Here is a 10,751-nt window from a genome sequence, read left to right as displayed (position 1 = left end):
CCCTAGCCTAACTATTAGTGCTGAAGAACAATGCCAATGCTTTCATGTTAGATAGGGTCATAAGTACATGAATGGCTTTGATGTTGTTTCATGTAAGCTTGAAACATAGGGTCACAGCTATCAGAAGCAGGAAATATGGCCTTTTGAGCCAAAACATAATCATGTCTGATCTGCATTTCGCAGGACTGTTCCCTCTGGGATACCCTAGTCCATTCCATGACCACTAACACCACTTTCTCTTCCCAGGACACCTTCCCATGTAACCGCAGAAGGTGCAACACTAGCCCCTTCACCTCCTCCCTGCTCACCATCCAAGTCTTTCCAGGTGAAGCAGCATTTCACCTGTACCTCCTCCAATCTTGGGTATTGCATTCACTGCACCCAATGTGGCCTACTCTACATTGGAGAAACCAAATGCAGTCTGGGTGACTGCTTTGCAGAACACCTCTGGTCTGTGCACAAGTATGACCCTGACCTTCCCGTAGCTGGTCTTTTCAACACAGTGTCCTGCTCGCATGCCAACTTGTCTGTCCTTGGCATGCTTCATTGCTCCAGTGAATCACATCTTCCCTCCCCCCATTCCAACAGGACTATATTCTCTTTAAAGTCTGGCAGTTAGACAACCATTGTTCTGCCATTCTCACATTGCAGTCACTTAATGTGAACTAGCAACATATTTTCTCCAGAAGCACTTTGCATCCTGACTCCCTTCCTCCAACAATCACCCCCCCCCAACTCAGCTACAGCGTAAATGCTTCGCCCTCCATATGTCACTTTAGCTCTGAAAAAGAGTTATCTGGACTTTCTCTCCACGGAAGGTGTCTGATCAGCTGTGATCTCCAGCATTTGTTCTTTTCTGTGCCCGTAGCATGTTTTGCAGTGGAAGGACTGTTTCCTTATCAATATGTTCAGATAGGGTAATAGTAAATCAAGAATTGTGGATTGAAATGCTCCTTGGAGTATTTCTTTTCCATCAATGACTGCTTTCTTTTTCATCCACCTGTTATTATAAACCTCTGGAGCAAGTGGAAGATTAGATTCTCTACAGTACGGAAACAGGCCCTTCAGCCCAACAAGTCCACACTGACCCTCCACAGAGTAACCCACCCAGATTTATCCTGACTAATGCACCTAACACTATGGGCAATTCACCTAATCTGCACATCTTTGGATTATGAGAGGAAAATGGAGCACTCGGAGGAAACCCACACAGACACAGGTCCCTGGCGCTGTGAGGCAGCAGTGCTAACCACTGAGCCACCATGCCATCCCATTTTTTTTCTGACAGTTCATAGAATCCCTACAGCTTGGAACAGACCATTCGGCCCAACAAGTCCGAAGAGTATTCCACCCAAACCCATTCCCCTACCCTATTACTCGATATTTACCCCTCACTAATGCACCTAACTTACACATCCCTGAACACTATGGACAATTTAGCATAGCCAATTCACCTGACCTGCACATCTTTGGATTGTGAGAGGAGACCCACATAGATACGGGGAGAACATGCAAACTCTATGCAGAGAGTCTCCCGAGGTTGGAATTGAACCCAGGTCCTTGGCGCTGTGAAGCTACTGTGCTAGCCACTGAGCCACCGTGCTGCCCCTGGTTGAACTTGGGCCTCCTTGTCCAGAGTTGGAGACACTATTACTGTACTACAAGAACCTTCAAAAACTGCTTATATTTTTTTTTAATTTAACCTATTTTCTATTCAGCCTGTTCAGAGATGTTATCAGGATTTGAACCCAGGCCTCCCAGTCCAAGCTTATGGACACTACCAGGGTGCCGTAAATACCCTCAAAGACTGCTTTTAAGGGAAGATGAATGATTAGGACTCAATTATTCAATCCAGCTTAACAAGTGTGGTCCAAGCACGAGTGCTGAGTTGCATGCAGTCACCTGCATATTCAATGGTGGGAACATTTGAATATAGCAATTGGGATGCCATGTTGCAGCTGTACAGGACATCAGTGAGGCCACTTTTGGTATACCATGTACAATTCTGATCGCTGTTCTATAGGAAAGATGAGGGAAAATTAGGGATATTGTTGATAGAGACCAAGATGGTCTCAGACTACAGTCTGGTATTGATCAGTTGGTAAATTGGGCAGAGCAATGTCAGGTGGAATTTAATCCCGATAGGTGTGAGGTGATGCAATTTGGAAGGTTTGAGGAAGGTTATACACAATGGGGGTAAGCCCCTAAGGAGTACTGAGAAACAGAGTGACTTGGGTGTACAAGTCCATTGATCCCTGGAGGTGTCAGAGTGGGTTGATTGTGTGGTGAGGAAGGCATTTGGGATGCTTGGGCTTCATTAATTGTGGTGTAGAATATAGGAGCTTGTTACAATTTTTAAAACATTTGTTAGGCCACAGATGGGATACAATGTGCAGTCCTTGTCATCACACTATCAGAAGGACATGATTGCATTAGAGAGGGCACAAGGAGATTCACCAGGATGTTGCCTGGGAAGAAAAATCTCAGTTATAAGGCGAGACTGGATAGCCTGGATTTGTTTTACTTGAAGCAGAGGAGGTTGAGCGAAGATCTGATTGAGGTATACAAAATTATGAGAGTCATAGACAGGGTAGATGGGGAGAATCATTCCCATGGCAAACGTGTCTAAGACTAGAGGCATAAGTTTAAGGTGAAGAGAAAGGTTTCTTTCACCCAAAGGCTGATATCGTGCAACCATGAGGGTTGTGGAGGCAGATACTCCTGCAGCTTTTAAGAAACATGTGGATGAGTATGTAAAATGTTGGGCCATAGTAGGCTATGGATCAAGGACAGGTAAGTGGAATTAGTGTAGTTTGATGTTTGTTGGTGGGGATAGACATTATGGGTCAAAGGACCTGTTTCTATGCTGGATGACTCTTTGACGCCTTGTCTTTTAAGTTGTCGGGTCCATCATGAACTGAGACATTGGCAATACTACAATCTGTGGCACTTCTTTAAACCTTTCCTGCTCTCCAAAATGTTATTGATCACTTCAACTATTTTTCATTAGCTTTACAATTTTTGCATAAAGTTGTGAGTTGCATGAGTTAGATCTGGACATGGCAATGATGTTTCTGCTTGACAGACATGATTCCTTGATACACAAATTTAAAGCTAGAAAATTACTGCTAAGGGCCTGAACTGATCTTCTATACATTAAAGTGGAACTCTAATTCGTACCAGTATCAGTTATTTCCAAATGTTACTTATTTTACTTAATATTGTTATTACTGAACCAATGCTGCAAAGAATGCTGATACATTGTTTCCCTAACTCTGGTGATTCCATTGTCTTGCTTGTTGGTCTAGTATGATTTTTGTATGCCTGGAACCATTTATAGCATTTCAGCATCACTGATGGATAAATCCTAAATCAGAATCTCTAGTTTTTGTTAATAACTCAAGATTTATGCAATTTAGTGTAACTTTAATTTTAATGAGGACTCTCAGGTTTTGTGGCAGGAACATAAGGTTGAAAACCAAATGCATGGATACAGTTCATGGAAAATAATCCACTTCCAAACTTATTTTTCCAAACCTTCTACAGTGTATGAAACATCTGAAAACAAAATGAGTTATATGCATATATATTTATCATAGAATCCCAACCGAAAGAGGCCAGTCAGCCCAACAAGTCTGCACTGACCCTCCAAAGAGTATCCCACCTAGGCCTAATTCTCCCAATCTATCTCCATAACCCTCGCCTGCACATCATTAATACCACGTACAATTTATCATTGCTAATCCACCTAACCTGCACATATTTAGACTGGGGAGGGGGAGTCTGAAGCACCTGGCAAAATCCCACAAAGACAAAGAGAGAATGTGCAAACTCCACACAGACAGTCAGCCAAGGGTGGAGTACAACCCAGGTCTCTAACACTGTGAGGCAGCAGTATTGACCACTGAGCCATCATACCACCCTTCCCTCTCAGTCCTCCAAATTGTTTTTGTGCAGATCTGTGAGGACTCTGTGAAGATTCACACTATATTTAATGTAGTCGACTCCCCAAGATGTTGCTATATGAATGTGTTGTGATCAATAGCTTTTCTCCAGGGTTAGTGAACTAATTTCCTATAACACCAGTGGAGCTGTTAACCACAGAAAGGTAATGGGACAGACTTCATCTTCTGCAAAATGCGAAACAGTAAAATAATGCAGCCTTAATTTCAAAACTCAAATTTCAACCAATTTACTGTCTGAACTTGCATAGGTATTGGGCATCCTTGTTACAATAAAAGCTCCTGCAAAGAATCCAGACTATTATATCAACAGAAAAACCTTCCTCTTTGAATGTACATATATGTTTGTGTCTGTTAACCTGATAGTTGTTATGATTCTTTAATCAATAAGAAATCAGATTACTTGACTGTTCAGACCAACCCCATTATTGGACAGATGGATCCTCGGGGAGAGGGGACATCATCCAAGAAGTTGGCTGCTCACACCATCAAATTTAAACGGCACACAGTGAAGGTATAATGAGTGCTCCCGTCACGCAGGAACATTCATTTAGCAGCATTGGCCTTCTGAAGTTGTGCTTCAGATGTCACACTGCTTAGGGAAATCTTTGCAGTAAGCAAGGTTTATTATTGTTTGCAGTATCCTTCATAACTTGGTGCTTCCAAAGGCTCTGGCATTTAAGGCAGAGGAGGATGAGGAAGCATCCCTAACCTCAGAGGAAGTGGTGAGGAAATGACTGTGGAAGAAGAGGTAGTGGAAGCAGAGGAGGAAAGATCACGGGAGCATCAGCGAGGTGGAGCACAGCAAGGCTATTAAAAAGCATAGGAGTCCATCCAAAATGTCATCATGACCAATGACCTGCTCAGCTAATGTGGATTAACATAATGGGTGCATTGGAAGAATGTCAGCTAAGACATGAAAGGGATCAGATGGAAGTCAAGGCATAAGAGGAATGGAATTGAATTCATCATGCTTTGGAACATGTGGTGCATGCAGACGACCTACTGGTTGCTGTGAACTTGGTGAGAAAATTGTGACCACTTAACACATAATACTTTCTAAATATCTGAAGAGACTGACAACTAAAGCTAAAAGGATGAAAAATTGTGATTTCATTTTTAAGACAAAAGACTAAAAGTGCTATTGATATAACATTATCTTTGTTGGTAACTTAAACTTTAAACCACATTGTGAACAATCAACCTTTTCTTTTGATACAAAATTATCTCAGTACTCGATATACAGGAATCCAATGGTTGATTACAGTAGCAAATAACTGTAATCAGACCTTCGAACTACTCAACAACAATGAGATACTAGAGATGCCATTACCCTAACCCACTTTTCACTATTCTCCAGCAGCCTTCATCATCAGCTGCAAAATCTGCACAATGTGACTCTGACATTGGTGGGTCTGGTGCAGGCAGTAGTGAGGTTGATGATGAAGGAGAATCTGCCCAGCAGTGAGAGATGCCATCTGATGAGCAGCGACTTCAATGTTGGTTGGGTCTGGTGTAGACAGTAGCGAGTCAATGGAAGAGAGCTGGCAGCAAGCTATCATTGATGATGAGCTGGCTCAGGACTAATGGATTCACTTCAAGCTATATCTTTCTATTTATTTTCTTATTCTCAAAGCTATTCAAAGGTTGCTGGATCATGGCGATAGTGGAAAAGCTTTTCACTGTATTTTACTTTTTTTTTCTCACTGTAAAATACACTTGATAATAAGATCATTCATTCATTTCTAACTAAAACAGTTAGGATTTTAACAGCCTTGGGACAACCAGATGGATAAAATGCTAGGTAGTTGCACTGGAACAGCTGCATGCAGCCGTGCTACTGGAAAAGTATCTCACTGTTGGGTACAGCAGTGCTGCAGCTGCCCACAGACCAATCTGAAAAATTAAAGGCCAAAGTTCATGGACTGCTGGCTTTTTTCTGATGGCGTAGCTCCCTGCCAAATTGCATAGAGGTTCCCTCCCCAGCAGGGCATAAGCCAGCTAGAAAGTTTATAGCGCATGGAAGGAGCCTGACTGATGGTCCCAGCAAAATTAAAAGCTTTGCTACCTCTACGAGGAGGAGACTTCCCACTTTCCTTGTTGCCACACTAGTGGTCACCTGTCTCAATGTTACTTCTGAGACTGCAAGAGCTGTCAGCCCTCTTATTGGGCTAGCACTGTAGAAGTGGGCGGCACGGTGGCACAGTGGTTAGCACTGCTGCCTCACAGCGCCTGAGACCTGGGTTCAATTCCTGCCTCAGGCGACTGACTGTGTGGAGTTTGCACGTTCTCCCCGTGTCTGCGTGGGTTTCCTCCGGGTGCTCCGGTTTCCTCCCACAGTCCAAAGATGTGCAGGTCAGGTGAATTGGCCATGCTAAATTGCCCGTAGTGTTAGGTAAGGGGTAAATGTAGGGGCATGGGTAGTTTGCGCTTCGGCGGGTTGGTGTGGACTTGTTGGGCCGAAGGGCCTGTTTCCACGCTGTAATGTAATCTAATCTAATCTAATGTAATCTAATCTAATCCAAACTCTGCCAACCTCCTTAACTGGATGACTCTTACTGGCAATACTTCAGGGGAGGACCAGCATCCCACTAAAGCATGCTAGCCATCAAAGATGCTGGGACTTTGCCCTTCATGAACCTCTTCAAGGAGAAAGTGAGGACTGCAGATGCTGGAGATCAGAGCTGAAAATGTGTTGCTGGAAAAGCGCAGCAGGTCAGGCAGCATCCAAGGAACAGGAGAATCAACGTTTCGGGCATAAGCTCTTCTTCAGGAATGAGGAAAGTGTGTCCAGCAGGCTAAGATAAAAGGTAGGGAGGAGGGACTTGGGCGAGGGGCATTGGAAATGGGATAGGTGGAAGGAGGTCAAGGTGAGGGTGATAGGCCGGAGTGGGGTGGGGGCGGAGAGGTCAGGAAGAAGATTGCAGGTTAGGAAGGCGGTGCTGAGTTCGAGGGATTTAACTGAGACAAGGTGGGGGGAGGGGAAATGAGGAAACTGGAGAAATCTGAGTTCATCCCTTGTGGTTGGAGGGTTCCTAGGCGGAAGATGAGGCGCTCTTCCTCCAACCGTCATGTTGCTATGGTCTGGCGATGGAGGAGTCCAAGGACCTGCATGTCCTTGGTGGAGTGGGAGGGGGAGTTGAAGTGTTGAGCCACGGGGTGGTTGGGTTGGAATGCTGATCAGAATGTATTTTGTATCCTAGCAAGTGTGATGAAGACATACACCAAAGTATTGTTCATACAACAAATGTCATTGTTTGGGCACTATCCAATTTTAAACTTATAAATCCATTTTTAAAAAGATATTTTCAAGTAGGTGAAGAATTCCCTGTAAAAATAATTCAAATATATTCTTTTACTATCATTGTCGACATGTTTGAAAGTATATCCTGTATACCAGTGAGTCTGTAGCTACAAGTAAATCAGTATGATAGTTTGGACACAGATGGACCTGGCAACGCACTACCATAATGACTTTGTTTAATACTGACTCAAACTAAATATCATTGTTCGCAATAATTTGTGCACAGTCATCATTCAATAGTTCTCAACGTAGATTAGGTACCAGTACTGGCAAGACTGTTTTAAACGAAAATTCCTTCTCTACTTAAGTTTTTTATGTTCGTACCACTTTGTTGTGTCTTCCTACTTTCATGTAGCTACTTACTACACTGACTATTTTCAAAAATCTTTCCTATTTTTCCTACATTGTTGGAATTGCTGTATGGGGCAATGGGAAGCTCCAGGGGACAATTATGGAATCCTACAGGTTTCTCAACCAGCCAGTGAGTGCAGCCTTCAAAGATTCCCTGAAGGGTGATGAATAATTTTGTTATATTTTTTCTAATCATCCTGTTTAGAGATGTCATTACACATCACTGGAGCAGGTGCGACCCAAACCTGACTCTCTTGGACCAGAGGTAGAGACTATCCACTGTGCCACAAGAGCCCTCAGAGTAGGTTTATTTAACATTTTTGTAATCAGCCTGTTCAGATATATAATTGCACACCTATAGATCAGGTGGGATGTGAATCCGGGTCCCTTGGTCCATAGGTAGTGATGCTACCACTGCAGCACAATAGCCCTAGAAGTAGGTTTATTGTTTATAATTCAAAACTGATTCCACCTAAATCATAAATGTGTCATTGTTCAAGCAAAAAAGCAAATAAAATACTTATTTGTAAATGAGAGTCTATTCTATGGCAGCAATATTATTACATGGACGCATGATGATCTAGGCTTTTTAAAAACATTTATATTGAATTGCATTGTTTTCTTTAGTCTCCGTTTTCCACATGTTAACCTTAGCCAAGGAGACAGTCAACTACTTCCAGGTTCTCTGCCAGTAATTTTCTGAAAATTACTGCAGAAAGCAGAATTCCCCTCAAGATAATCTTTTCCCTTTTTGGTGTATGTAATTTGCTGCTCTCTACTAAGACAACTCCCCATCATTAGGAATATTTCATGTCCAATGTGAGAGAAGTTAGGAAGTGATAATAGGCAAGGCAAGATACAAAAGCTTAAACACATGCTAGCCATCAGAGATGCTGTGACTTCGCCCTTCATGAACCTCTGCCATATTGCTTTGCAGTTTGCTTTTGTTTCTAACCATCTTCAAGGTCAGGCTGAATAAATATTTTTATTCAACCTGTTCAGACATGTTACCATACAATATAGAAGATTTTCTGACCTGAATCAAATACACATTCTAGTTTATGCAGATAGCATGTTATCATTCTGTGTCAATTCTGCAGGCCAGTGGCTACTGCTAGGCATGCATTCACCACCTGTTTATAGCAGAAGGCGGTTCTTTACTGATAAGGGGCTGAATAGAATGACGTTTTTGATTGTTTTTCTAATGCTGTGATGTAATGCTGATCAGGACAGATTCAAGAATAGCTTCTTTCACATTTTTATTAGACTTCTGAATGGACATCTCAAATTTTAGATTTAATATCGATCTCTCTCTTTGTGCACCTTCTCTGAAACTGTAACATCATATCCTTTGTTCTGTTCTATTACTGTAATACACTTTGTGTGGTGTAATCTGCATGATTTTACTACACACAAAAAAAAACTTTTCATTGTTCCTGGGTACATGTAACAATAATAAATCTAATTAAATCAAAAAAATCAAATATTGGCCTTTATTTCAAAGCAAATGAAGTTTAAAAATAGGGAAGTCTTTATACAACTATGCAAGGCACTAGTTGTACCACACCCAGAATACTGCAAACAGTTTTGTCGCCTATGTACACTGGCATTGAAAGCAGTCCAGATAACGTTCACCTTGTTGATCCCAGGTATGGAGGGTTTTCTTTAATGGGAAGAGGTTAAGTGGGTTGGGCCTATACTCAATTGGAGAATAGAAGAATGAGAGGCAATCTTATTAAAACATATAAGATTCTTAGTAAGTTTCACAGGGTAGATATGGAGAGATTGTTTCCTCTTGTGGTAGAATCTAGGACCAGAGGGCATAATCTCAGATTAAGAAACCACTCATTTAAAACAGAGATGAGGAGGAATGTTTTCACTCAGAGGTTACTGAATCTGTGGAATTTTTTATCGTAGTAGGCTGTGTAAGTCATTAATCAAAATCAAGGCTGACAGATTTTTAGTCAGGAGGGAGTCAACAGTTGTGGAGAAAAGGCAGGAAAGTAGAGTTGAGGAATATGAGATTGACTATGATCTCATTGAATGGCACAGCAGACTCAATAGGCTGAATGGCTTGCTTCTGCTCCTATGTCTAAGATACAATGTATGAGAGCTATATGTAGATCATCAAAAAACCCATGTATTTTATGACAAAATTTGAATATTGCTTGATTATGTTGAAATGTGTGGTAAAATGAGATTTATTAAATCATGCTGATGTAACGGATCACATTACTGTGACATCAGTAAGAGAGAAGACATCAGTCTAGGATGAGCATATGGAGAGAGTGGTCTTGATTTTAGACATGACACCAGACAATTTGAATTGTATTTGAAAATCAGCCATGTATAGATGTAATTAAAAGAATTTTACAGAAGTCTGGTCTACAGAAGAGTTAAAAGGCTAGGGGGCAAGCACCCTCTGGACAGTGGATGTGCAGATATGCACATCCTGAGGTACTTCAAACTGGTATCTGAACATACAGATAGCAGTACTGGCTGAAAGCCATGATAAAGCCTGGTAGCAGCTTAGGAAACAAACTCTAGAGCCACATTCTGAAGTTAAAATAAAGTACAAGGACATAGCTGAACAGGGAGGACTCCAAAGGCAGGAAAGGACCACGACAGACTTCAAAGGTGTAACTAATTGAAAAGTAGGAAGATTCCAAAGGGCAGGAAAAAGAACCTTGGAAGACTTTGAAACAGCAATTCTATGGAGAAGAAAAACAGAATATTAGAATGCTTCAACAGTAAAAGGAAAAACCCCCAGAACTCATCCAGGTCAATCAAATATGTACGTCATACGATGGCAGCTCTGATGGAAAACTTGCCATTACCTCAATCATTTGATACTACAGAAAGCCTACAATGAGCCATGTAGAGTGGAAGGTTCTGAATGTAGCAGTTTCAATGCTATAAAATGGCTTTAGGTTTACATTCAAAACAGCAGTACTGTTGGTCCAATGGATGATCACTTTGAAAGACAAAAGATGGAAGTATTATAGAGTATGATGTATTGATTAAAGCCCCCAATGCACATTTTAGTCCAAAACAAATTTATTGAGAGCACTGGCAAGGCTTGATCAATAATCTCTGCATTTGAGAGAATCAATCAATGCCTTTTTAAGTTGATT

This window comes from Chiloscyllium plagiosum, unplaced genomic scaffold (genome assembly GCF_037043375.1).
Source record: "Chiloscyllium plagiosum isolate Xiang-an unplaced genomic scaffold, Cpla_swu_hap1 HiC_scaffold_10, whole genome shotgun sequence".
Lineage (NCBI taxonomy): Eukaryota > Metazoa > Chordata > Chondrichthyes > Orectolobiformes > Hemiscylliidae > Chiloscyllium > Chiloscyllium plagiosum.
This window is presented reverse-complemented; position numbering follows the sequence as displayed.